The sequence below is a fragment of the Tamandua tetradactyla genome, chromosome 5 (assembly GCF_023851605.1).
Source record: "Tamandua tetradactyla isolate mTamTet1 chromosome 5, mTamTet1.pri, whole genome shotgun sequence".
Classification (NCBI taxonomy): domain Eukaryota; kingdom Metazoa; phylum Chordata; class Mammalia; order Pilosa; family Myrmecophagidae; genus Tamandua; species Tamandua tetradactyla.
Genome location: NC_135331.1, coordinates 52,684,082 through 52,708,380, shown reverse-complemented (window position 1 = coordinate 52,708,380; position 24,299 = coordinate 52,684,082). Strand labels below are relative to the sequence as shown.

General features: G+C 36.5%; 1 protein-coding gene and 1 non-coding gene across 14 annotated transcripts in view; one reads left to right on the top strand and one right to left on the bottom strand.

Annotated features, from left to right (window-relative positions):
- LEKR1 (leucine, glutamate and lysine rich 1) overlaps positions 1-24,299 on the bottom strand; it is a 281,731-nt gene that overhangs the window by 89,674 nt on the left and 167,758 nt on the right. The window lies entirely within an intron of this gene.
- Positions 16,077-16,182, top strand: LOC143685352 (U6 spliceosomal RNA). Its single transcript, XR_013176597.1, has one exon. It is a non-coding gene; the product is annotated as a U6 spliceosomal RNA (small nuclear RNA).

Sequence of the window (24,299 nt, the reverse complement as noted above, 5' to 3'; positions counted from 1 at the left end):
CCTCATCGAAAGGCCTTAGTTACAATAGGTTTATGCCCACAGGAATAGATTAGATTTAAGAGCATATTTTTCTGGGGCACATAATGCGTCAAACCATCACAGTTGGCAAGGATGTGGAGGAATTGGAAGTCTTGTACTCTGCTGGTTTGGAATGTAAAATTATGCAGCCAGTTTAGAAAACAGGTTGGCAGTTCCTCAAAAAGTTAAATATAGAGCTATTATATGACCCAGCAATTCCATTCTTAGGTACCTCCCCGAGAGAAATGAAAAAAATATGTCACAAAAAATTGCACATGAATGTTCACACAGCATTTTTTTATTATAGTTCCAAAATGGAAATAACCCCAAAATCCATAATTAATGAATGAATTTTTAAATTTGCTATATCCATACAATGGAATATTATTTGGGCACAAAAGAACGAAGTTTTGATTAATGCTATGACATGGATGAACTCTGAAAACATTATGCTAAGTAAAATAAATAGACACAAAAAACACATATTGCATGATTCCATTCATATGAAATGTCCACAATTAGCAAATCCAAAGAGACAGAAAGTCTCTGGGTACAGGGTTTATTACTGGGGTTCTGAAAATGTTCTAGGTTGATGTACTGATGGTTGCATAATCTTCCAAATACACTAAAATCACTGAATTATATACTTTTTTTTCTACACTGTATGGTGTGGTCACATTTCATTGAAATCACTGAATTATATACTTTCAAAAGGTGAAGTTCATGGCATCTGAATTATATCTCAATTAAAAATACTTTACATAGTGGTAGAATGCTTGCCTTGTATGCAGAAGACCGGGGTTTGATTCCCAGACCATGTACCCCCAAATAAAAACTTTACATACTTTGCAATTTTCATTTTTATTTTTTCTTTGACCCATATGTTATTTAGAATCACTGTGACAATTATAAGGCTCATCTCATTTGTTTACTCTTTCTCAGGGGTCTTAATCCTCTTACTGGAATCCTTTACAGGAGAATAAAACACCCATAGAAACCAAGAGGTAGATTTTAAGAGAAGTTCACAGAGAAAAGCCCCATAGAAGCTAAGAGAGGGCCCATAGTAGCTCAGAGAAGAAGCTATTGGAAACCAGAAGCTGGAAGCAACAAAAAACCTGAAAGAGAAGGACCAGCAGACACAAGATGCGTGCCTTCCCATGTGACAGAGGTGTCCTAGATGCCAGCAGGCTGTCTTCAGAATCCAGGTATCATCCTATGGATGCTTTGAACTGGAATATTTTCATGACCTAAGAATTGTAAATTGTAAGTTATTAAATCCCATTGTTAAAAGCTAGTCCATTTCTGGTATATGGCATTCCAGAAGCTTTAGCAAACGAAAACAAATACCCTGCACTGTCCGATAATAAGTATCTGAAAATAACTGTTTATATATTTTTACATTCCCTTAGTTGTCTCAGGCAGGAAGGTAAATCTAGTCTGTGCTACTTTATCTTTGCCAGAAGCAGAGTATGTTCTACATCTTGATTGTGGTGATGGGTGTATGACTATATACATTTGTAAAAACTTATAGTAGTGTACACTATCAAGGGTGATTTTTACTATTTGTAAATTATGCCTCAATGAACCTGACTTTTTTAAAAAGAAAGACCATTATCTCATGGCTCCATTTCATATAAGTTAATTGTATCACTATTATTTGTTTGGATTTTTCCTATAATTAAAGCTTTGAGAATGAAACAAATTATGGCACATAAACACAGTGGGGGCATGATGCAGCTATAAAAAGAATGAGAATATTTCCATCTTTATATGTATACTTATGTGCACATGTATACACAGGAATTTATATATATATATATATATATATATCTGTATATGTGTATGTACTTGTGTATATACATACATATATTACCTAGCTCTGTCCACAGAAAAGGTATATCAAGGTAAATATTTGGATGCTCTTTGTAATATTATTATTTTACATCTTTTTGATAGTTTGAAATTATTTCTGAATAAAACATTAAAAAAGAAGGAATAACAGAAAGATTAATATTCCATTAGAAAAGTGGGCAAAAGCTATCCTCAGATGATTCACCAAGGAATGACCCTAAGAAGACAGAAATGCAGGAGTACAATTTTTCATCAATTAAACCAATATTTTTTGTATGCTGTATGGTGGGGGTCATTCTTTTTCCATGAGACTATGTTATTACTGCAGCACCATTTGCGGGGGTTTTTGAGCGGAGGGAGTGCATGGGCCAGGAATCAGACCTGGGTCTCCTGCATGGCAAGCAAGAATTCCACAGTGAACTACCCTTGCACCCCCTAAACCAATATTTATAAAATTAGTTATAATACCCAGTATTGGCTAGGAAGTAAAAAAGGTTATTAATAACACTTCTAAAGTTATAAATCATCATAATCTTATTGGAGCAAAATTTAAAATATGCAAGTTTAATTTTAGCAAAAAATATCCTAAGAAACTAATTACATATGAGTAGAAGGATTTATCTATAGGAATTTTCAAAGTATCTTACTTAGAAAAGTGAAAATTTTATAAATTCTAAAAATAAGGGACACCCTCATGTATTAGTAAATAAGTTATGGTTTATCCATAATGAGACTGCTAGCCATTTAATAATTGTCTATAAATGTATTATGTAATGATATGGGAAAACATCCAGGACATATCATTAAACGAAAACAGCTCACACAACAGTACATGAAATGTGCTCTAATTAGGTTAAAAAACACACGTAACTGCCCAGAGAACTTGGCCTGGTGTTCCTGCCGACCCCTAGCTGCAGCCCCGACCCCGCCTGGCCTCTCAGCTTCCCAGCCTCTCCTTGTGCCCCCACCTGGCTCCTTGGCTTGCCCCTTCTTGCCCTTCGTTGCCTCCATGGTCCCCTTGCTGCCCCCACCTGTCCCTCACCCAGAGGCTGCCCCAGAGGCCACAGTCGGCACCGGGAGGAAAGGTACCGTGAAGTATGATCAAGGGAATTACAGGCTATAGCACCTGAACAAGCTACAGGAGAACATGCTGACGTGAACATAATTCAAGGAGCATTCACAATTGAATGAAGCACAGGAGAGCAGGACTATGCTTGGTGGGGTATAGATTATATTCAGGGACAGTTTTACATCTACATGAAGAAATATCTGAGATTATGAAATGCTGCATAGAAGAAAAAATACTCAAAGAAAAATGATCTTTTTATAAAAAAAAGATTAACAAACTAAAGGATTATATTAATGCATTCAACAAACTAAATTTGAATACATTTAAGTATAGCAACAAAACACTCAACAGAATCAACAAAATCGTAGGTGACATGTTTCAAAGGATGCAAGTTCTATTTGAATTGGAGGGAGGTCAGATTATCAAGAATCAAGACTTGGGAAAAAGTGTTGTTGCTAAATGTTACCCATTTTGACTTTTGAGGTTTGTTTGCACATTGGGTGCAAAATTTCTCAGTTTCTCTCTCTTGCAATTTTTAAGCAAATCCTGCAGTATCAGTATTGAAGTATGGCCTGTAAGGCTTGGACCCAACAACTGTACCTTTGAAGGTAGACTGCTCATTGAAAACATATTGTCTCTTAATGGAAATGCTTTGGCATTGTACAGTCAAGAACGGTTTCCTGATTTCTGGATTCAGGCCCCTCTCTTTAGCCTCCCAACTGTGTTTTCAGGTCCCTGTGCACACATTGCTATACCCAAATATTCTATACATTAGAGAATATATGAAAAAACCTCAAGATGATTGTGACACATTGCAGTCTAATCACAGTGCATCAGAAGAGGAAAGCAAAATGCTGGCAGTGAACATAGAGAAGCTCCAGGAAACATGTGAAGAGAGAGATGCACATACAAGAGTAAGATGTTCTTGTGTTCCCTGTTTCAAATAGTGCTGTGTGAATGAACATGTAGACCAATGCTGATAATTCTATCTTTTTGCAAAAAGTTAATGCCATATATTTGTCATATTTAATAGTATAAAACTATTTTTATTTCTTTCTTCAAAAAATACATATGACTTAGAAAAGTCAAATAAAAGGATATATCAAAATATGACTGATTTTTTTGGTGTATTATTGTATTTTCAAAGTTTTATACATTTGCTTTGAAATCAACTGAAAATGTAACTTTAAAAAATGCCTTGATAAATATAAATGTCAGTACTGTTGTATTTTTGGTTTATAACTCCACTCTTAACTTCCTAGAAGATCTAAAAGGTAAATGGATTAAATATAATAAGAAATCAGTGGTTTTGGATTCATAATGTATAAACATTGATATCAATCAAAAGCAGTATTCTATTTGGCGACTCTGGTGAGACCAAGGTTCCTAAGTAAGGTCCAACTGCCTGAAGTTTGCATGGTAATTGAGCCTTTTGAGGTGCTAAACTTTTTTGGAGGCTTGACAACTGGGTTTTTCTCTGCTCTGCTGGCACTTCACATCCTCAGTGCTTTAAAAAGCTTCAAAGAGAGAAATAGTTTCCAATTCCTAGTTCAGACTTGGACTTGACTGGGTGAGTGGGTCATCAAAGTAAAAGTGGTTTGGGAAGGCAGTACAGCAGTTTGAATACCCTGGACGTGGGTTTGAGGTCCTACTTCCAGAATGATACCCTTTGCTCAGACTTCTACATCTTTCTGTTTGCTGGGTACCATTCTGTACAGGGTTCGAAGCCTTGACTTGGGTTTGTCTATTGCGCATATGCCTAGAAAATAAGTAATCCAACAATTAACTGGCATTTAATGAATTTAAGTAAGTGTATGATGCCTGTCTATGAATTGGTGTGTTCAGTCTGGTTATTAATCAGTGTGTTATTTAAATATATAGTGCTAAGTGTCTGTTTAAAGCTTTTAGTTGATGTGTTACTGCATTTGTATTGCTCAAGTGTCCCTAAATGGTTACTGATTGCAGAAATTCTTTAAAATGGGAAATTCTAATGGCATTCCCGAATACAGCCCTACTATATTTTGAAAAATTGGAAAGATTTTTAAATCTATAGGCTTATAGAGTTTCTGAGCCTATAAAAAAACAAACAAAAAAAGTTCATTTCTACATAGTCTAGCCTCAATATAATTTAGAATAGGAAAGAAATGGCCTGAAAATAGTTCTATAGAAAAGGAACTGTATTAGAGTTGTTTTGCAAAAGAGAGCAGAAATGAGATGAGATGATGTGTAGTCAATCCTTTATTTTTCCATTTTTTCCTTTTTATTTTCTTGTTTGTTTTTTCTTTTTATCCTATATTTTTTTCAATCCTTTATTATTCCCCTTTCAAAAGTATATTTCCAGGTGGGCCATGATGGCTCAGCAGGCAGAGTTCTCGCCTGCCATGCCAGAAACCCAGGTTTGATTCCTGGTGCCTATCCACGCAAAAAAACAAAAAAGTATATTTCTGTGCTTCTGGTTTTTTGTGTGACTTTCTATTTCTGTCTCTCTGCTTGTTCAATGTATATTTTCATACTTCCAGATGGTAATAGCAAATTAACAAACAATTCTTAAAGATCTCTCTTTGAATTGCTCAAAGATAAATAAACATATGTACATTTATATATATATATATATATAAATTTGTATCCTGACTGTCCCAGAGAAAAAGGAAAAAGAAGCCCTTTAGGGACCAGTGTTCAAGGCATTAGTATTTATAATTACTGTAAACAAACCTGGACATTAGAAAGAAACCAGAAGGCTGCCTTTGGAAATAGCAAAGGCTTTTCTAATAGCCCAGGTCACAGCTTTAAGTGAAATAGATCTAACAATTGGAAACAATAAAGAAGGGTATCAGAACTCTCATCAACACTCAGGCCACCTCAGTGATCTTAAATCTCACCATTCTCATTGACAACTTTTGAAACCAAGTTCAACAAACCAGGCCTCATTCTTTCTGTCTCACCTATCCCTGCCCTCAGGGCCTAACCAGCAAAGATAGCTGTGGGGGAAAGGTTGGGTGCAGAAGATGGGGGAAATGTAGGCTTGATTTAGAATTCTTTGTATTGGACCTGGAGAACAGGAATGGTGGACACAGAAGAATAGACCATGGTTGTTCTGAAAAAATTCCCCAATTAAAAAAAAATTTAATGATACCTTTGCAATGGTAACCTCAATAAATCATTATTAAAATATAAATAGCCTTGGGAGAGGAGTAATTGAATAAGAACTAATTGTTAAATTTCTGTAAGTAAAGGCAAATGTCCTTGAAAGCTATGGAAAAGTTTTCCTGGATTTATGCTCAGGAAAAATTAAATAATTATGGTATATTTTCCAGAGCTCAGTAGTCAATATACTTTTGAGGTTGAGGTTGTTCATAATTTTAAGATATTATGAAAACAAACCTCCAACAGAAGGAATTACAAAAGCAAATACAGCTGCAGAAAAAATGCAGTGAGAAAGTCTAGTCCTATTCTTGCTTTTATGATGACATTTTGAATCGAATGAATACAATTTTATTTTACTTAAGTATGTTCTCCCTAAATTTATACAAGTTTACTAATAAAATAAGCAAGCATTATATCTATTAGATTTTGATTATGGAAAACAATGCAAGTTGGTGTTTAATGAAATTTACAAACTTTATTCAAAAATAATTATGTTTCAGTTTTTTTTTGTATGCTGTATGGTGGGGGTTACATTTCATTCTTTTTCCATGTGAGTATCCCGTTATTGCAGCACCATTTGTTGAATTTTTTGTTTGTTTGTTTTTTGTTGGTTTCTTTGTTTCTTTGGGAAGTGCATGGGAAAAGTCCCATTATCTTTTTTTTTTTTTTTTAACTTTTTTTAATGTATAGTATAACAAAACAAAGAAATAAAAAAGCAATAGTTTTCAAAGCACTCTTCAACAGAAAGTCACAGGACAGATCCCAGAGCCTGTCATGGGCCACCATATGATCCCCCCATATTTTTCCTTCTAGCTGGTCCAGAATATAAGAGGCTAGAGGGCTTAAATATTTCTTTCATCATCACAATCAACTTTTTTTCCTTCTTTTTATGTGAAAAATAACATATATACAAAAAAGCTATAAATTTCAAAGCACAGCCTCACAATTAGTTGTAGAACATATTTCATGGTTTGACATGGGTTACAATTTCACAATTTTAGGTTTTTACTTCTAGCAGCTCTAAAAACTGGAGACTAAAAGGGATATCAATTTAATGATTCGGCTTTCATATTCATTTGTTAAATCCTATCTTCTCTGTATAACTCTACCATCATCACTGATCTTTCCATCCCTCTCTTTAGGGGTGTTTGGGCTATGGCAATTCTAAATTTTTCATATTGGAAGGGTCTGTCATTAATATGGGGTAGGGAGATGGAACTATCCGATGTTCTGGAGAGCTGGCCTAGGTTTCAGGATCCATCTGGATCAGGGACTCATATGGAGGTTGTAGGTTTCTAGAAAGTTACTTGTGGATTCCTATATATTGCCCTAGGCTGGAATGGTCCTATTGGGGGTTGGCAGGCTATGACAGGTAGCAAGGTCTACCTGAAGCCTGCGTAAGAGCAACGTCCAGAGCAGCCTCTCAACCCCACCAGAACTCTCTCTGCTACTGACACTCCATCAATCACACTTCCTTTCCCCCTTTTGGTCAGGATAGAATTGTTGATCCCATGGTGCCAGGTCCGACTCATCCCTGGGAGCCATCTTCACATCACCAGGGGGACCCCTACCCCTGGATGTCATGTCCCACGCAGGGGGGAAAGCAACGAGCCACCTGCAGAGCTGGGCCCGGAGAGACCAAGGCCACATCTCAGCAACAACAGAAGTTCTCCAGAAGCAACTCTTAGGCATGCCCATAGGTAGTCTAAGCTCCTCCGTTACCTACATAAGCTTCACAAGAGTTAAGCCTCATGATCGAGGGCATGGTCTATTGAGTGTCCCTAAAGTTTGATACAATATCAGAGGATTACCTAATGGTAAGGTTTAATAGTTTCATTTTCTTTCTCCCATCCCTCAGGAGACTTTGCCAATACTTTCTTTTTCTTTTTTTTTGCATGAACAGGCACTGGGAATCGAACCTGGTTCTCCAGTATGGCAGCTGAGAACTCTGCCTGCTGAGTCACTGTGGCCCATTCTGCCAATATTTTTTGATTATCAGTTTAATATACTCTAGGATGTATCCAGGCATTACAATAATCTGTACAGGATTTAAGGACCTCTTTCTTATTCTGTGTTCCCTGTGTTTCAATTGTTCAAATGAACAATGGTATGATTTATTTGAGCTATACAGATAAGTTGAATTAAATTATGCATGACAGAAAATTTCAGTTCCAGACCAAATAAAACTTTCTTCCAATGGTCACAAAGAGTATGTGTGGTTCTAAAATACAGACACTGTCTTCCTTACCCCTACGTGCTGAATTACTTTAACCCCAACCTGTTCAACTTCGTTCTTATCTCTAAATATCAGGTTATATATATATATAAAACAGCCTCTTAAAATCCAGAAATAAAAATCACCACTCTGGACTTAATGTGTTTGCTCTAAAAGCTTACAATCTATGCCCCTGTTTTCTTATAAGCATTTTCTAAAGGTGACCATACCATTCTTGCTCTTTTGTTTCTGGCTTATTTTGTCTCACCAAATGTCCCACAAGTTCATCACATCGTTGCATGCCTCACGACTTTGTTCCTTTTTGTAGCAGCACAGCCTTTGTTCATAAATATACACCATCATTTGCCAATCTACCTCTCCATCAGTGCATCCTTCAGCCACCTTTATGCTGGTCATAAAAGTGAAATCATACAGTATCTATCCTTTCGTGGCTGGCTGATTTCACTCAGCATTATGTCCTCAAAGCTCATCCATCTTGTCATGTGCTTCAGGACATCATTTTGTCTTACCACTGCATAATATTCCATTGTATGTATATACCACATTTTGTTTATCCACTCATCTGTTAAAGGACATTTGGTTTGTTTCCATCTTTTGGTGATTGTGAATAATGCTGCTATGAACATTGGTGTGCAAATGTCTGTGTTGTTGCTTTCAGCTCTTCTGGGCATATACCAAGTAGTGTTATTGCTAGGTCATAGGGCAATTCAATATTTAGTTTCCTAAGGAACCACCAGTCTTCCATAATAGCTACACCATTATATATTCCCACCAGCAGTGCATAAGTGTCCCAGTTTTTCTATATCCTCTCCAACATTTATAGCTTCCTGCTTGTTTAATAGCAGCTATTCTTATAGGTTTGAGGTGGTATCTCATTTGTAGTCTTGATCTGTATTTCCCTTATAGCCGATCAAAAGGAGCATCTGGTCATGTGCTTTTGAGCCATCTGTATATGCTCTTCAGAAAAATACCTATTCATATCTTTAGTCCATTTTATAATTGGGCTGTTTGTTCTTTGTTGTTGAGTTGTGTGATTTCTCTGTATATATAGGAAATCAAACCTTTGTCTGATAGGTGATTTCCAAATATTTTCTCCCACTGAGTTGGCTGCTGCTTTACGTTTTGACAAAGTCTTTTGAAGTGCATTTGATTTTGAGGAGTTCCCACTTATCTATTTTTTCTTTTGTTGCTTGTGCTTTGGGTTTAAGTTTAAGAAGCTACCTCCTTTTACTAGGTCTTGAAGATGTTTCCCTAAATTTTCTTCTAGAAGCTTTATGGTGCTAGTTCTTATATTTAGGTGTTTGATCCACTTTGAGCTCATTTTTGTGTAGGGTGTAAGAAAGGGGTCCTCTTTCATTCTCTTGGCTACTGATATCCAGTTCTCCCATGCCCAATTATTGAAAAGACTATTTTCTTCCAGTTCAGAGGATTTGGGGGCCTTGTCAAAAGTCAGTTGACCGTAGATTTGGTGGTCTATTTCTGCACTCTCGATTCGATTCCATTGGTCAATGCTTCTGTCTTTGTGCCAGCACCATACTGTTTTGACCACTATGACTTTATAATAAGTTTTAAAGTCAGGAAGTGTTAATCCTCCCACATCATTCTTCTATTTTGGGATGCTTTTAGCTATTCAGTGTCTCTTTGCCTTCCAGATGAATTTGCTAAGTAGATTTACCAAATCTTCAAAGTAGGCTGTTGGAATTTCGATTGGTACTGTGTTGAATCTGTAGATCAATTTGGGGAGAACTGACATCTTAACCATATTTAGCCTTCCTATCCATGAGCAGGGAATTTCCACCTATTTAGATTTCCTTTGATTTCTTTCAGCAATGTTATGTAGTTTTCTGTGTACAAGTCCTTTATGTCCCTAGTTAGGTTCATTCCTGAGTACTTGATTCTTTTAGTTGCTATTTTGAATGGATTTTTTTCTTTAACTGACTCCTCAGGTAGGGCATTGCTTTTGTATAGAAATGTTACTGATTTTTGCACATTAATTTTATATCTTGCCACCTTGCTGAATTTATTAGCTCAAGTAACTTTGCTGTAGATTTCTCAGGATCTTCCAAGTATAGTATCATATCATCTGCAAATAGTGAGAGTTTTACTTCTTCCTTTCCAATTTGGATGCCTTTTATTTCTTTGTCCTGCTTGATTGCTCTAGCTAGAACTTCTAGCACAATGTTGAATATTAGTGGTGACAGTGGGCATTCTTGTCTTCTTCCTGATCTTAGGCAGAAAGCTTTCAGTCTTCATTGAGTGTGATGCTGGCTATTGGTTTTTCATATATTCCCTTTATCATATTGAAGTAGTTACCTTCAATTCCTATCTTTTGGAGTGTTTTATTAGAAACGGATGCTGAATTTTGTCAAATGCTTTTTCAGCATCAGTTGAGATGATCATGCGATTTTTCCCTTTCAATTTGTTAATGTGTTATATTACATTAATTGATTTTCTTGTGTTGAACCGTCATTGCATTCCTGGCATAAACCCCACTTGGTCATGGTGAATAATTCTTTTAATGTGCTGTTGGATTCGATTTGCTAATATTTTATTGAGAATTTTTGCATCTATGTTCATTAGGAAGATTGGCCTGTAGTTTTCCTTTCTTATAGCATCTTTAGCCAGCTTTGGCATTAAAATCATATTAGCTTCATAAAATGAGTTAGGTAGAGTTCCTTTTTCCCAATTTCTTGGAAGAGTTTGAGCCGGATTGGTGATATTTCTTTTTGGAATATTTGATAAAATTCTCCTGTGAAGCCATCTGGCCCTGGGCTTTTCTTTGTAAAAGATTTTTGATGACTGATTGGATCTCTTTACTTGCGATTGGTTTGTTGAGATCTTCTAATCCTTCCTGAATCAATGTAGCTTGTTTGTGTTCTCCAGGAATTTGTCCATTTTATCTAAATTGTCTAGTTTGTTGGTGTATAGTCATTCATAGTATCTTCTTATGATTTCTTTTATTTCTTCAGGGTCTGTGCTAACACACCCATTCTCATTTCTGATTTTGTTTATTTGCATCCTTTCTCTTTTTTCTTTGTCAGTCTTGCTAGCTGCCCATCAATCTTATTCACTGTCTCAAAGAACTGACTTTTGGTTTTATTGATCCTTTCTATTGTTCTTTTGTTCTTCCATTCATTTATCTCTGCTTTAATCTTTGCTATTTTTCTTCTTCTGTTTGCTTTGAGGTTAGTTTGCTGTTCTTTCTCAAGTTCCTCCAGATGTGCTATTAAGTCTTTGATTTTTGCTTTCTTGTTTTTTAATATAGGCATTTAGGGCAATAAATTTCCCTCTCAGCACAGCCTTTGCTTCATCCCATAAGTTCTGATAAGCTGCATTCTCATTTTCATTCATCTCCAGATAGCTGCTGATTTCTCTAGCAACTTCTTCTTTGACCCACTGGTTGTTTAAGAGTGTGTTATTTAATCTCCATATGTTTGTGACTGTTTTCATTCTTTGGTGGTTATTGAGATCCACCTTCATCCCATTGTGATCAGAGAAAGTGCTTTGAATAATTTCAATGTTTTTAAATTTATAAAGACCCATTTTGTGTCCCAGCATACAATCTATTCTGGAGAATGTTCCATGAGCACTAGAGAAGAATGTATATTCTTGTCCTTTGGGGTGCAATGACCTACATAAGTCTGTTAGGTCTAATTCATTTATCAAGCTATTTAACTTCTCTATTTCTTTGTTCATTTTCTGTCTGGTTGTTCTATTTATAGAGGAGAGTGGGGTATTGAAGTCTCCTGCTATTATGTTGAAACATCTATTGCTCTCTTCAGTTTTGCCAATCTGTCTTATGTACTTTGGAGCTCCTTGATTGGGAGCATAAACATTCATGACTGTTATATCTTCTTGGTGAATTGACCCTTTAAATACTATATAGTGTCCTTCTTTGTCTCTTATGATGTCTTTACATTTAAAGTCTATTCTGTCTGAAATTAGTATAGCTAGTCCTGCTTTCTTTTGGTTACAAGTTGCATGGAAAATCTTTTTCCATCCTTTCACTTTCAATTTATTTGTATCCTTGTGTCTAAGATGAGTCTCTTGTAAGCAGCATATAGCTGGATTATGTCTCTAAATACATTCTGCCAATCTGTATCTTTAAATTGGTAAGTTTGGTTCATTAACATTTGAAGTTATTACTGAAAAGGTGTTTCTTCATTCTACCATCCTATCTTTTCTATTTTATTTTTCAGATCTATATATTCTTTTCCCTGTTTCTACTCATATTCTTTAAATTACTCTTAGTGGTACTCTTCAATCCTGTGCCCTCCTCTAGACCTCCCTCTCCTGTCTTTTTTATTCAGCTGGCAGAACTTCTTTTAATATTTCTTGTAGGGCCAGTCTCTTGTTGAAAAATTCTTTCAGCACTTCTTTGTCTGTGAAAACTTTCATCTCTTCCTCAACTTTGAAGGACAATTTGGCTGGGTACAGAATTCTTGGCTGGAAGTCTTTGTCTTGCAGGATCTTCTCACCTCCAGGGTGCTAGTTGAGTAGTCTGAACTCAGTCTTATTTGATTTTCCTTTTATGTAGTATATTGTTTTTCTCTTGCCACTTTCAGGATTTTCTGCCTCTCTTCAACATTTGACAGACTGATTAGTATGTTCCTTGGGGGAGGCCTATTTGGATGTATCCTGTTTAGAGTTCTTTGGGTTTCTTATTTATATCCTTTATGAGAGTTGGGAAATTTTCCCCTATTATATCCTCAATTACTCTTCCTAGCCCTTACTCCTTTCTTCTCCTTCTGGGACACCAATCAGTCTTATATTTGTGTGCTTTGTTTTGTCTATCATTTCCTTGAGATCCAATTCAATATTTTCCATCTTTTTTGCCATTTGCTGTTTTGAGTCTTCGAAGTCAGTTATCCTGTTTGTCCTCTTTATCACTTTTTCTTTCTTCTGTCTCTTCAAATCTGATGTTGCTTGCCTCTAGTATGTTTTTAATTTGGTCAACAGATTCTTTAATCTCTGTGATTTCCACTATTTTTCTATTTATTATTTCAAATTCCTCTTTATGCTCGTCCACTGTCTTCTTGATTTCCTTTATGTCATTTGCTATCCCACTTGTTTTATTAAGGAGCATCATATGAACATCTTTGATTAGTTGTTCCAATGTCTGCATTTCCTCTGGTGTTTTAATTTGATCATTAGGCAGGGCTATATCTGTCTGTATTTTGATATGCTTAGTCATCATCTGCTGTCTTCGTGGCATGTAAATATTTTGATTGATTTACTTTGGAAGTTGATTTCTTTCAGTAGTCTAAGGCCTTGTGTTGGCAGGGTGGTTGTACAGCAGGGAGCAGGGTACAGGGTGGGGCACTCAGTGCAGTGATTTGTTTCAGGACAGGTAGAGGAGCACGTTGAGGATGTTACACTGATGCTTGTGAATGTGGGCGCCCAGCAGCCAGGGAGAATGTAGCTATGTGGGTGCACCGGTCTGGGGAGCATAACCCTGGTGTGCACTGTTCTAAGGCATGGGACCCTTTATGCACAAGCGTAGAATTATGGCAGCAGGTCGGTGTTATGCCTTTGTGGATTGGAGGCAGATGTTACTCAGCTGCGCAGGTCAGCACTTTCTAAGAGCTGGGAAATGTGGCTGAGGACTGTGCCTATGCACGGTTCTAGGATTGCTGTAAAGTGTGATTCCCAGAGCTGATGTGATTGGGGTTCCATGTGCATGCGTGGGCCTAGGCATGCTGTAAACTGAAGTGCAGAGCTCAGGGGGGCAGGATGAGGCTGTGCGACACTATGGGCAGGGGGGCAGGGTAGCCTAGGTATGGAGGTTAGTGCCCGCATACTTTATGCACTAGCAACAGACTGCAGGGAACAGGAAGAGGGAGGTGGTGCTTGGGAGGAATGCAGGAGAGGTAGATTGGACTGCACTTTGGGTGGGGGTGGGGGGCAGGTACGTGCACTGGGGGCTGTTGGGTTGGGGGCAGTTGGATCATGGGGAATGGGAGTGGGTGAGGGGGTTTGGGTGTGTGGGGGTTGAGGTGATTCACCAGTCATAGGGCTGTGCTGGTGAGGGTAGCTCACCCAATTAATGCAGCCTGGCTTACTTCCTAGCCCCCAGCTCTTGTCCATGTACTCCCATGGGCTCTGCGCCTCCATGCCAGGCTCCAGCTTTCTGCCTCTCAGTTCCTCGGCCTCTGAAACCAGGGCTGCCCCATGTGGTGCAGAAGGCTCTTCCAGGTCAGACACACTCCCGAACTGCTGCCTCAGTTGCTCTTCTGTCTCTTCTCTAAGTCTTCCCTGGAGCACGGCTAATCTCTATTCAGCCATCTTCCTTAAAAATAATTATATTTTATAAGATGTTAAAAGGCAGTATCAAAGATCTTTTTGGTAACTTAGAGTATGAGGGTATGTAAAATATACAGGATATGCTTTGTTAAAGGAAAGTATGTAGATTTATCCTCTAGAATGTGTAGGGCCAAGCCTGAGTGAAAATGGAAAGTTGCAGAAGTTTTGTGAAAGTGAATTTTGTTTGTTGACTTGTAAAAGTGAGGTGCTAAAATAGTTTAACTTATTATATAGGAAGTGTTTGTGAAGCATTACAATAATTAGCAGGGAGTGTCTATCCTTCTGTTAAGTAAATTTGTATGGGTGAAATGGTATGCACATATTTAGAGATTATGTAAAATTGCTAAAGACTTGAAAATGTTTTCACTTTCCATAACATATCCTGATAACTGATCTGTATGGTGTGAGACAACAGTATGATATTGTTAGTCATGGTTTTAGTTATTCTTAAAAGAAGGTTTCAGATGATGGAAACAACCACATTTACTTGTGAATTACACTACTTTGCTCTAAAGCTTCTCAGAAAAGTACATGTGGGCAACAAAAAGGGAATTTAAAAGAAAAATAAGGCAAGTATATAAATTATGCTCAATCTGCTAATTAACATAGCCCTGGTAAATGTGTAAATGAGACAGGACAAAACTTCTGCTACGGTTTTTGTTGATGACTCAAAATAAGTCAACTGTCAAATGTTTTTATTTCTGAAAAAAGCTTCATTTAGAAATGCTTGAAAGAAAATTAGGGCCTAGATTGTAAGCCCTTACAGCAGTCACATTTATCCCTAATCTTTAATTTTGAGATGATTTATTCTTTGTATATAACTTGGAAGTTCCCTGGAACTTTGGGTACCTGTGTGATACCTGAGACTTAGAGATTTCCAGCTCTGAAAATCAGCATTACTCCATGCAACTGTTAAAGAAGCTAAAAAAGATATCAGAATTCAATTAGAGATGTGAATGAAGCTGAACTGGTTAGGACTAAGGTAAATCAGAATACAGGGTTAAGGATGATACTGACTGTATTTTAAAACCTTAACCTCTGTGTGAGACCAAAAGAAGAGATATTTATTTTGTCCAAAATTTAAATTTTCTGTAGAATAGGTTATATTTAACATAACATGTCTGGTCAGTTTATTTAAACAACCTAATTATATGAAAGCCAGAATAGGGAGTGGGATCTTGATATTCTATATAGGTTAATGTAATACTCTGATGCATTTCAGAGTATTTGGGACAGAAAATGAAAAAAAAATTGCAAAGTCCCTTGAGAAACTGGAGAAAAAACATGGAACTATTAAATTTCCCCATCTGGGGAATTCTTGCTAATCTCTTAAGCAATAGTGGCTCCCAATTTAAAAAGCCAAACCCTTGATCTTGAGGCTTGCCCTCATGAAACCTATTTCTGTAATGGCAAAGCTAAGTCTACTTATAATTAATGCCTAAAATTGCCGCCAGAGTGCTTGCTTTGTCAGCACATATACTAAAATTGCAACAATACAGAGAAGATTAGCATGGCCTCTCCACAAGGATGACACACAAATTTGTAAGCGTTACATATTTGGGGAAAAAAAGTTCCCCCAGAGAACCTCTTTTGTTACTCAGATGTGGCCTCTCTCTGTAAGCCAAACTCTTCGAATAAACTCATTACCTTCCCCCCCTACATGGGGCATGACTTCTACGGGTGTAGGTCTCCATGGCAACATGGGAAAGACTGCAGGGATGAGCTCTGGCATTGTGGATAGAGAATGCTTTCTTGACCAAAAGGGGGAAAAGAAATGAAACAAAATAAAGTTTCAGTGGCCATGAGATTTCAAATAGAATTGAGAGGTCATTCTGGGGGTTACTCTTATGTAAGTTTCAGCTAGATATTGCAAACTGCCACAGTATGCCAAGCCCCAACCAACAGTGTTCCTGAAAACTGTAAAGAATACACCAGGCTTTATATAAGATTCTATAGAGTTTTACTTATTAAGTTTATTTTTAGACAATTAAAGCCTCTGGATTGTTCCCAAGCCAAATAAACCCTGAAACCCAGAGGTACCAGTTCCTCCAAGAAAAACAACCAGTTTCATTTCTCTATATAATGTTGATGTCCTTTTTCAGCCTGTAGAAATTAGAATGGTCATCACCCAGATAACTCTGAAGTTTGAAAGAATGATCAAATGAGAGGCAGGAGTTGTGACCAAAAAGTTAGGATTTTACAAATGATTATGATTACTGAATCATTATAAAGATATTTCTTTTTACTTTCTTATATATTAGAATAGCCAGAGGGAAATACCTGAAATTGCTGAACTGTAATCCAGTTGCCTTGATCTTTGATAATAATTGTATAACTATGTAGCCTTCATCTTGTGATTGTAAAACCCTTGTGACTGAACTCCACTTGTACCCCACATCCTGTTTTTCAACTGTAGAATTTTATGATCACTAAAGACAGCCCCTAAAGTGTATTAATGAAGGGGTTTGAGTCAGCTCAGAACTAACTCATCCCAATTCCAAAACTTCCTTGCTAGACGAAGCTGTATCTAACCAAAACTGGCCTGCCCGACATGTGCAGTAGCTTAAACTTTAACCTAAAAGTGACCTATACCTCATTGTAATACTAAAAATCATGCCTATCATCTTATTAAGGCCATCATTTCCTTATATACATTTTATGACTAAGCATGTAATCAACCTGTGCATGCTCAATAATTAGATTATCTCTAACCTGGTCATCTGGAGCCATTGTGCTCATTATCCTAAAATCTGTCTATCTTTTGATACTATAAAACTATCAGAGTTACTATGTTTCAGAGAGACAGATTTTTAGGCCAATAGGCCTTAAAAAAACCTCTCTCTATGAAATCCGGTGTCTCAGGTCATTTCAGTACACCAGGCAAAGAACCCACTGCTTTTGATTTGTATCATCAGGTCATTTGTGACAAGAAATACATAAAGGTGGGAGAAGAGAAGGATATGGATACATAGTTCATATATGACGTTAAATTAGTATTAAAGCAAATGAAACTGTTACAAATTTAGGATGCTACACTTAAGTCCCATGGTAACTACAAAAAAAAATAAAGGACTGTACACAAGCTCATAGAGACAAAATTAAAGTATAGTTTGCTGGGGTGGGGGCAGAATGAATGGGGAGTTGATGCAAAACGAGCTTAAGGTTTCTGTTAGGGGAGATGGGAAAGTTTTTGTAATGGAACATGGTAAGGGTAACACACCACTGTGAATATGTTTAATACCAGTGAATTGCATTCATGGGAGTTGTTGAGAGGGAAAATTTATGTTATATATGTATATATTCCTACAATTATAAAAAAATAAAGAGCAACTAAAGAAATAATGACAATTAAAGGTAACACATAGTCCTGGATGGGATCTAACAAGGGAGGAAAGAAGCCTCAAAAGGCCATTATTGGGACATTTGAAAAAATTGGAATATATACTGTAACCTTTATATCAATGTTAAATTTCTTGAAACTGATAAAAGTATTTAAGGTGGATACATAAATGAGTGCCCTTGTTTTTAGTAAATGTACATGGCAGTATTAAATGTTCAAGGTATATGATGTATATAATCTATGCCCAAGAATTCAGAAAATGGATTGATAATCAGATAAACTGATAGAAGTATAGAAGATAGATAGTTGAGATTGATGGATGGTTCGATGGATAGAATGATACTGCAAATGTGGCAAAATGTTAAAATTGGTGGATCTGAGTTTCTGGGGGATAGAGGTATGTTGGAGTTCTCCGTATGGTGTTTGTATTTTTTAAAAACTCTTCTATAATTTTGAAAGTGTTTAAAAGTCTAATTTTTTTTTAAATGTCTTAAGATTCAGCAGACCCACCACAACTTTTACTGTAAGCCCAGGACACTTATCCAAATCTAGAGGCAGAGGCAATGGAACTCTGTTCAGGGTTATTTTACTGACTACATAGAAAGCTAATCTTGGTTGCAGTTTTTTTAAAAAAGAGCCTGCTCCCTAGGGACCCTACCATCCCAAGAGCTATCTTCACCACCTCCCACCCCTAGTTAAGCCTCTCTTTCTGGTCTGCCCTTCACTGTCCAATTGTTATCCTCATCATCATTAGGATAAGACAAATCGGAAGGAATGAACAAAATGCCTACATCTCTTTAAGTACTACATTCTTTCTTTTACTCTAAGCAAACAGAGTTAGTCCATTCTCTTCAACTGCTACGAATAAGCCTTAGAGAAGGCTGCTGTTGCTACTGTCAATCAAACCAAAGGAAACAAGATTAAATAATTGGATATTTCCCCCCAAATTTGAAAGGAAATGATCAATATTGTTCTGCTCCTTTAAATGAAATAGTCATTCTCAAACTGCCTCCTTAATAATCCCACTTTGTCGTTTAAAGGCATCTCAGATCTAACCTATCAAGAACATTGTTGTTGATATCTATTACTTTCATGGATTTTCTCATTTAAATAAATGGCAGCAACACAATAATGATACTAATAGGTTAAACTTTATTTATCATACAATCCTCAAAACAGTTCTGATTCCCATGGTACAGTTGAGAAAAATGAGACCAAAGAGATAAGTAACTTGCTCAAACTGACATAATAAGTAGTAGCATTGGGACTTGAACCCAGGAGTCTGTATCTAGAGTTTAGGCTCTTAGTCACCTATACTATATTGTCCCTCATTGTCTACCCAGATACAGAGGTCTCAAACCTCATCCTCTAATCTTCCCTTCCATTTCCAGCTCCCTTCCTCCCCAGTCACATTCCCTCCATCAGTAAGTCCTGTCAGAATGACCTTCATATCTTCACAATACAGCCTTAGGCTAAACCAGTCACTTCTTATTTATATGACTGCAGAGCCTACCACCCAGGCTCCCAGACTTATCTTTTACTCCCATTCCAGTTCATTCTCCAACTAGGAGTCACAGTGGCCTTTTGAAATATAAATCAGATCAGATCATTGTCCTGCCTAAAATCTTCCAACAGCTTCCCAATGGCATCTAACAAAATCCAAACTCCTCACTAGGCTCACTCTGGACACAATGGTATATTAGTTCCTATTGCTGATGTAGCAATTATTACAAACTTACTGTTTTAAAACACACAAATTTATTCTCTTACAGCCAAGGTGTCACCAGGGCTTTGTTCCTTTTGGAGGCTCAATCAGTTCCCTTGCTTTGTCCAGCTTCTAGAGGTTACCTGCACTACTTGGCTCATGGCCTTTTCTTCCATTTTCAAAGCATAACACTCCAACCTCTATTCCACTGTCACAGTTACTTTTCTGATTCTGATCCCTTTGCCTCCCTTTTATAAAGACTCATTATTACATTTCACCCACACATATAATCCAGGATAATCTCTTCATTTCAGAATCCTTAAACTATGCAAACTCCCTTTTGTCAGGTAAAGAAACATGGTTTCAGATTTAAATGCAGACATTTTGGGGGTGCCATTATTCTGTCCACCATAGCTGGCCTTCTTCACCTTCTTGAACTTGCAAAGCTCACTCTCAAGACCAAGAACATTTGCCTTGATCTTTCTGCATCCAGATTTTAGCATGGCTGGCTCCTTTCTATCATTCAGGTTTTAGCCCAAAGGTGATCTGCTCAGGGATATCAATTTGACCATTCTATCAAAAGTCTACCTCCCTTCCCCTTTATTCATATTCTAAAATCTTTGAAGCATGTAGCATTACCTGAAATCATTTAAGTAGCTCTATGTAAGCATGTCTATTTCATTATTCCTATATCTCTAGTACCTGCACACAACAGTCCTGCACAAAACAGGCTCTCAAGAAGCATTTTTTTGAATAAATGAACCCAGTGTACCCAGTCTGATTAAGCTAGGATCATGTAAAAAGTGGATCTATCCTCGACACTGGAATGCTACCAGGCTACATTCTGCTTGCCAGGCAAAAAAATCTCACAAGTGAACAGAGATAGGAGGAAAACCTGGAGAACATTATATTCCAGACTGTAAACTATTTTAATCAATACCTAAGTGTACGCAACAAAATGAGTCTCTACACTTTCAACACTCTTGTCCTAGAGGTAATTATTGCAATCCTATCATTTATTCAATGCATTTAAATCCATATGTGTGTGCACTTATATTCATTTTTATAACAGTTTTATTGAAATATAATTCACATATCATACAATTCACCATTTAAAGTGTACAATTAAATGGTTTTAGTTTACAGATATATTCAAACATCCCACAATTTTAGAACATTTTTATCACCTGAAAAAGGAATACTGTGTACCCTTTAGCTATCAGCACCTAATCCCCCCATCTCCCTGACTCATAAGCAACTACGAATCTACTTTCAGTATCTATGTATGGATTTGCCTATTCTGGACATTTCATATGAATAAAATCATACAATATGTGGCCTTTTGTGTCTGGCTTCTTTCACCTAACAGTTTTCAAAGTTCATCCATATTATAGCACATATCAATACTTCATTCCCTTTTTTTTTAAAAATGCAATTTTATTGAGATATATTCACACAGCATAGAAACCATCCAAAGTATACAACCACTGGTTCAGAACATCATCACATGGTTGTGTATACACACTCATCATCAAATTTAGAGCATTTTCATTACCCCAGAAAAGAAATAAAGATAAAAATAAAAGCCTAATCCTCTCATACTTCTTATTCCCCCCCCCCCATTATTGACCCATAGCGTTGGTGTAGTACATTTGTTACTTTGATGATAGAGTATTAAAATATTCCTGCTAACTGTAGTCCCTAGTTTGCAATAGGTATATTTTCCCCCATATATCCTTCAATCGTTAAATCCTTTTAATAGTGTCATACATCTTCTCTAGTTCATAAAAGGACTTTTTAATATTTGTACAGTTAATAATTGACATTGTCTGCCACAAGATTCACTGTGTTATACATTCCCATTATTTATCTTCTATCTTTCATTCTGGTGACATAGATGACTCTAAATTTACCTTTCCACCACACTCACACACCACTCAGCACTGTTACTTATTCTCACAGTAATGCACTACTGTCACCTCTATCATTTCCAAATGTTTAAGTTCACCCCGGTTAAATATTCCGCACATATTAAGCAATTGCTCTCCATTCTTTACCTTCATTCTATATCCTGGTAACCTATATTCTGTATTTTATGTCATGAATTTACATATTATAATTAGCTCATAACAGTGAGATCATAAAATATTTGTCCTTTTGTATCTGACTTATTTTACTTAACATAGTGTACTCAAGGTTCATCTATGATGTTGAATGCTCCAGGACTTCATACCTTGTTATTGCTGAATAATATTCCATAGTATGTATATACCACATTTTCTTTTGTTTATCCATTCACTTGGGTTGTTTCCATCATTTGGCAGTTGTCAATAATGCCATTATGAACATAGGTGTGCAAATGTCTGCTCATGTCCTTGTTTTCAGATCTTCCAGGTATATCCTGAGTAGCGGGATTGCTGTGGCATAAGACAACTTTATACTTAGTTTCCTAAGGAACGGCCAAACCATTCTCCACAGTGGCTGTATCATTTTACATTCCCACTAGCAGTGAATAAGTATTTCAATTTCTCCACATTTCCCCACACATGTAGTTGTCTATTTGTTTAATAGCAGCCATTCTAGCAGGTGTGAGATATCTTATTGTGCTTTTGATTTGCATTTCCCTAATAGCTGGTGAAGCTAAGGATCTTTTCATGTGCCTCTTAGCCACCTTTATTTCCTCTTTGGAGAAATGTCTATTCATGTCCTTTCCCCATTTTTAAATTGGGTTATCTTTTTATTGTTGAGTTGTAGGATTTCCTTATATATATAAATTGGATAGCAAACCCTTATTAAATATGTGGTTTCCAAATATTTTCTCCCATTGAGTTGGCTGCTTTTTCACCCTTTTGACAAAGTCCTTTGAAGCACTGAAGTATTCAATTTTGAGGAGTTCCCATTTATCCATTTTTTCTTTCATTGCTTGTGATTTTGGTGTAAATTCTAAACAACCATTGCCTATCACTAGATCTTGAAGATGTTTCCCTACATTTTCTTCCAGGAGTTTTATGGTACTGGTTCTTATATTTAGGTCTTTGATCCATTTTTAGTTAACTTTTTAATAGGGTGTTAGATAGGGGTCCTCTTTCATTCTTTTGTTTATGGGTATCCAGTTCTCTCAACACCATTTATTGAGGAGACTGCTCAGTCCTGGTTGAATGGGCTTGGGAGTCTTATCAAAAATCAATTGATCATAGTAGATCTAAGGTCTATTTCTGAGCTCTCAATTCGATTCCATTGAGCAATGATATGTCTATCTTTATGCCGGTACTGTGCTGTTTATATCACTGTCTTAATAATATGCTTTACGTCAGGAAGTGTATTACTTCCCATTTCATTCTTCTTTCTCAAGATGTTTTGGCTATTTGAGGCCCCTTACCTTCCAAATAAAATAATTAGCTTCTTCATTTCTGTAAAATAGTCTGTTGGACTGTTGATTGGTATTGCATTGGATCTGTGGATCAGTTTGGGTAAACTTGACATCTTAATGACATTTAGCCTTCCAATCCATGAACGTGTAATGTCTTTCCATTTATTCAAGTCTTCTTTGATTTTTTCTAGCAATGTTTTGTAGTTTTATGTGTATAAGTCCTTTAACTCCTTGGTTAATTTTATTCCTAGATATTTGATTTTTTTTCTTGGTTACCTCCTCAGATAGCTCCTTATTAGTGTATAGAAACACCTTTGATTTTTGCATGTTGATCTTGTATCCTGCAACTTTGCTGAACTTGGTTATTACCTCAATGAGTTTTGCTGTTGTTTTTTCCTAGCTTTTCGAAATAAACAATCATGTCATCTGCAAATAGCGACAGTTTTACTTCTTCCTTTCCAATCTGGATGCCTTTTATTTCTGTTTCTTGCTTAACTACTCTAGCTAGAACTTCTAGCACAATGTTGAATAGCAGTGGTGACAGTGGACATCCTTGTCTTGTCCCTGATCTTAGAGGGAAAGCTTTCAGTCTTTCACCATTGAGTATGATGTTAGCTGTGGGTTTTTCATATATGTCCTTTATCACATTTATGAACTTTCTTTTGATTTCTACTTCTTGAAGAGATTTTATCATGAAAGAACACTGAATTTTGTCAAATGCCTTTTCTCTGTCAATTCCAATGATAATGTGGTTTTTTTTCTTTTTAACTTGTTAATTTGGTATATTACATTAATTGATTTTCTCTTGTGGAACCACTCTTGCATACCTGAAATAAAACCCACTTGGTCATGGTGTACAATTCTTTTAATATGCTGTTGGATTCTATTTGCATTTATTTTGTTGAGGGGATTTTTGCATCTATATTCATTAGAAATTGGTCTGAAGATTTCTTTTCTTGTAGTATCTTTATCCAGCTTTGGTATTAGGGTAATGTTGGTTTCAAAATGCTCCCTCTTCTTCAACTTTTTGGAAGAGTTTGATCAGGAATGATATTAATTCTTCTTGGAATGCTTGGTAAAACTCAGCTGTGAAGCTATCTAGTCCTGGTCTTTTCTTCATTGGTATGTTTTTGATGACTGATTTGTTCTCTTTACTTATGATTGATTTGTTGAGGTCTTCTCTTTCTTTTCAAGTCAGCGTATGTTGTTTGTGTGTTTCTAGGAAGTTGCCCATTTCATCTAAGTTGTCTACCTTGTTGGCAA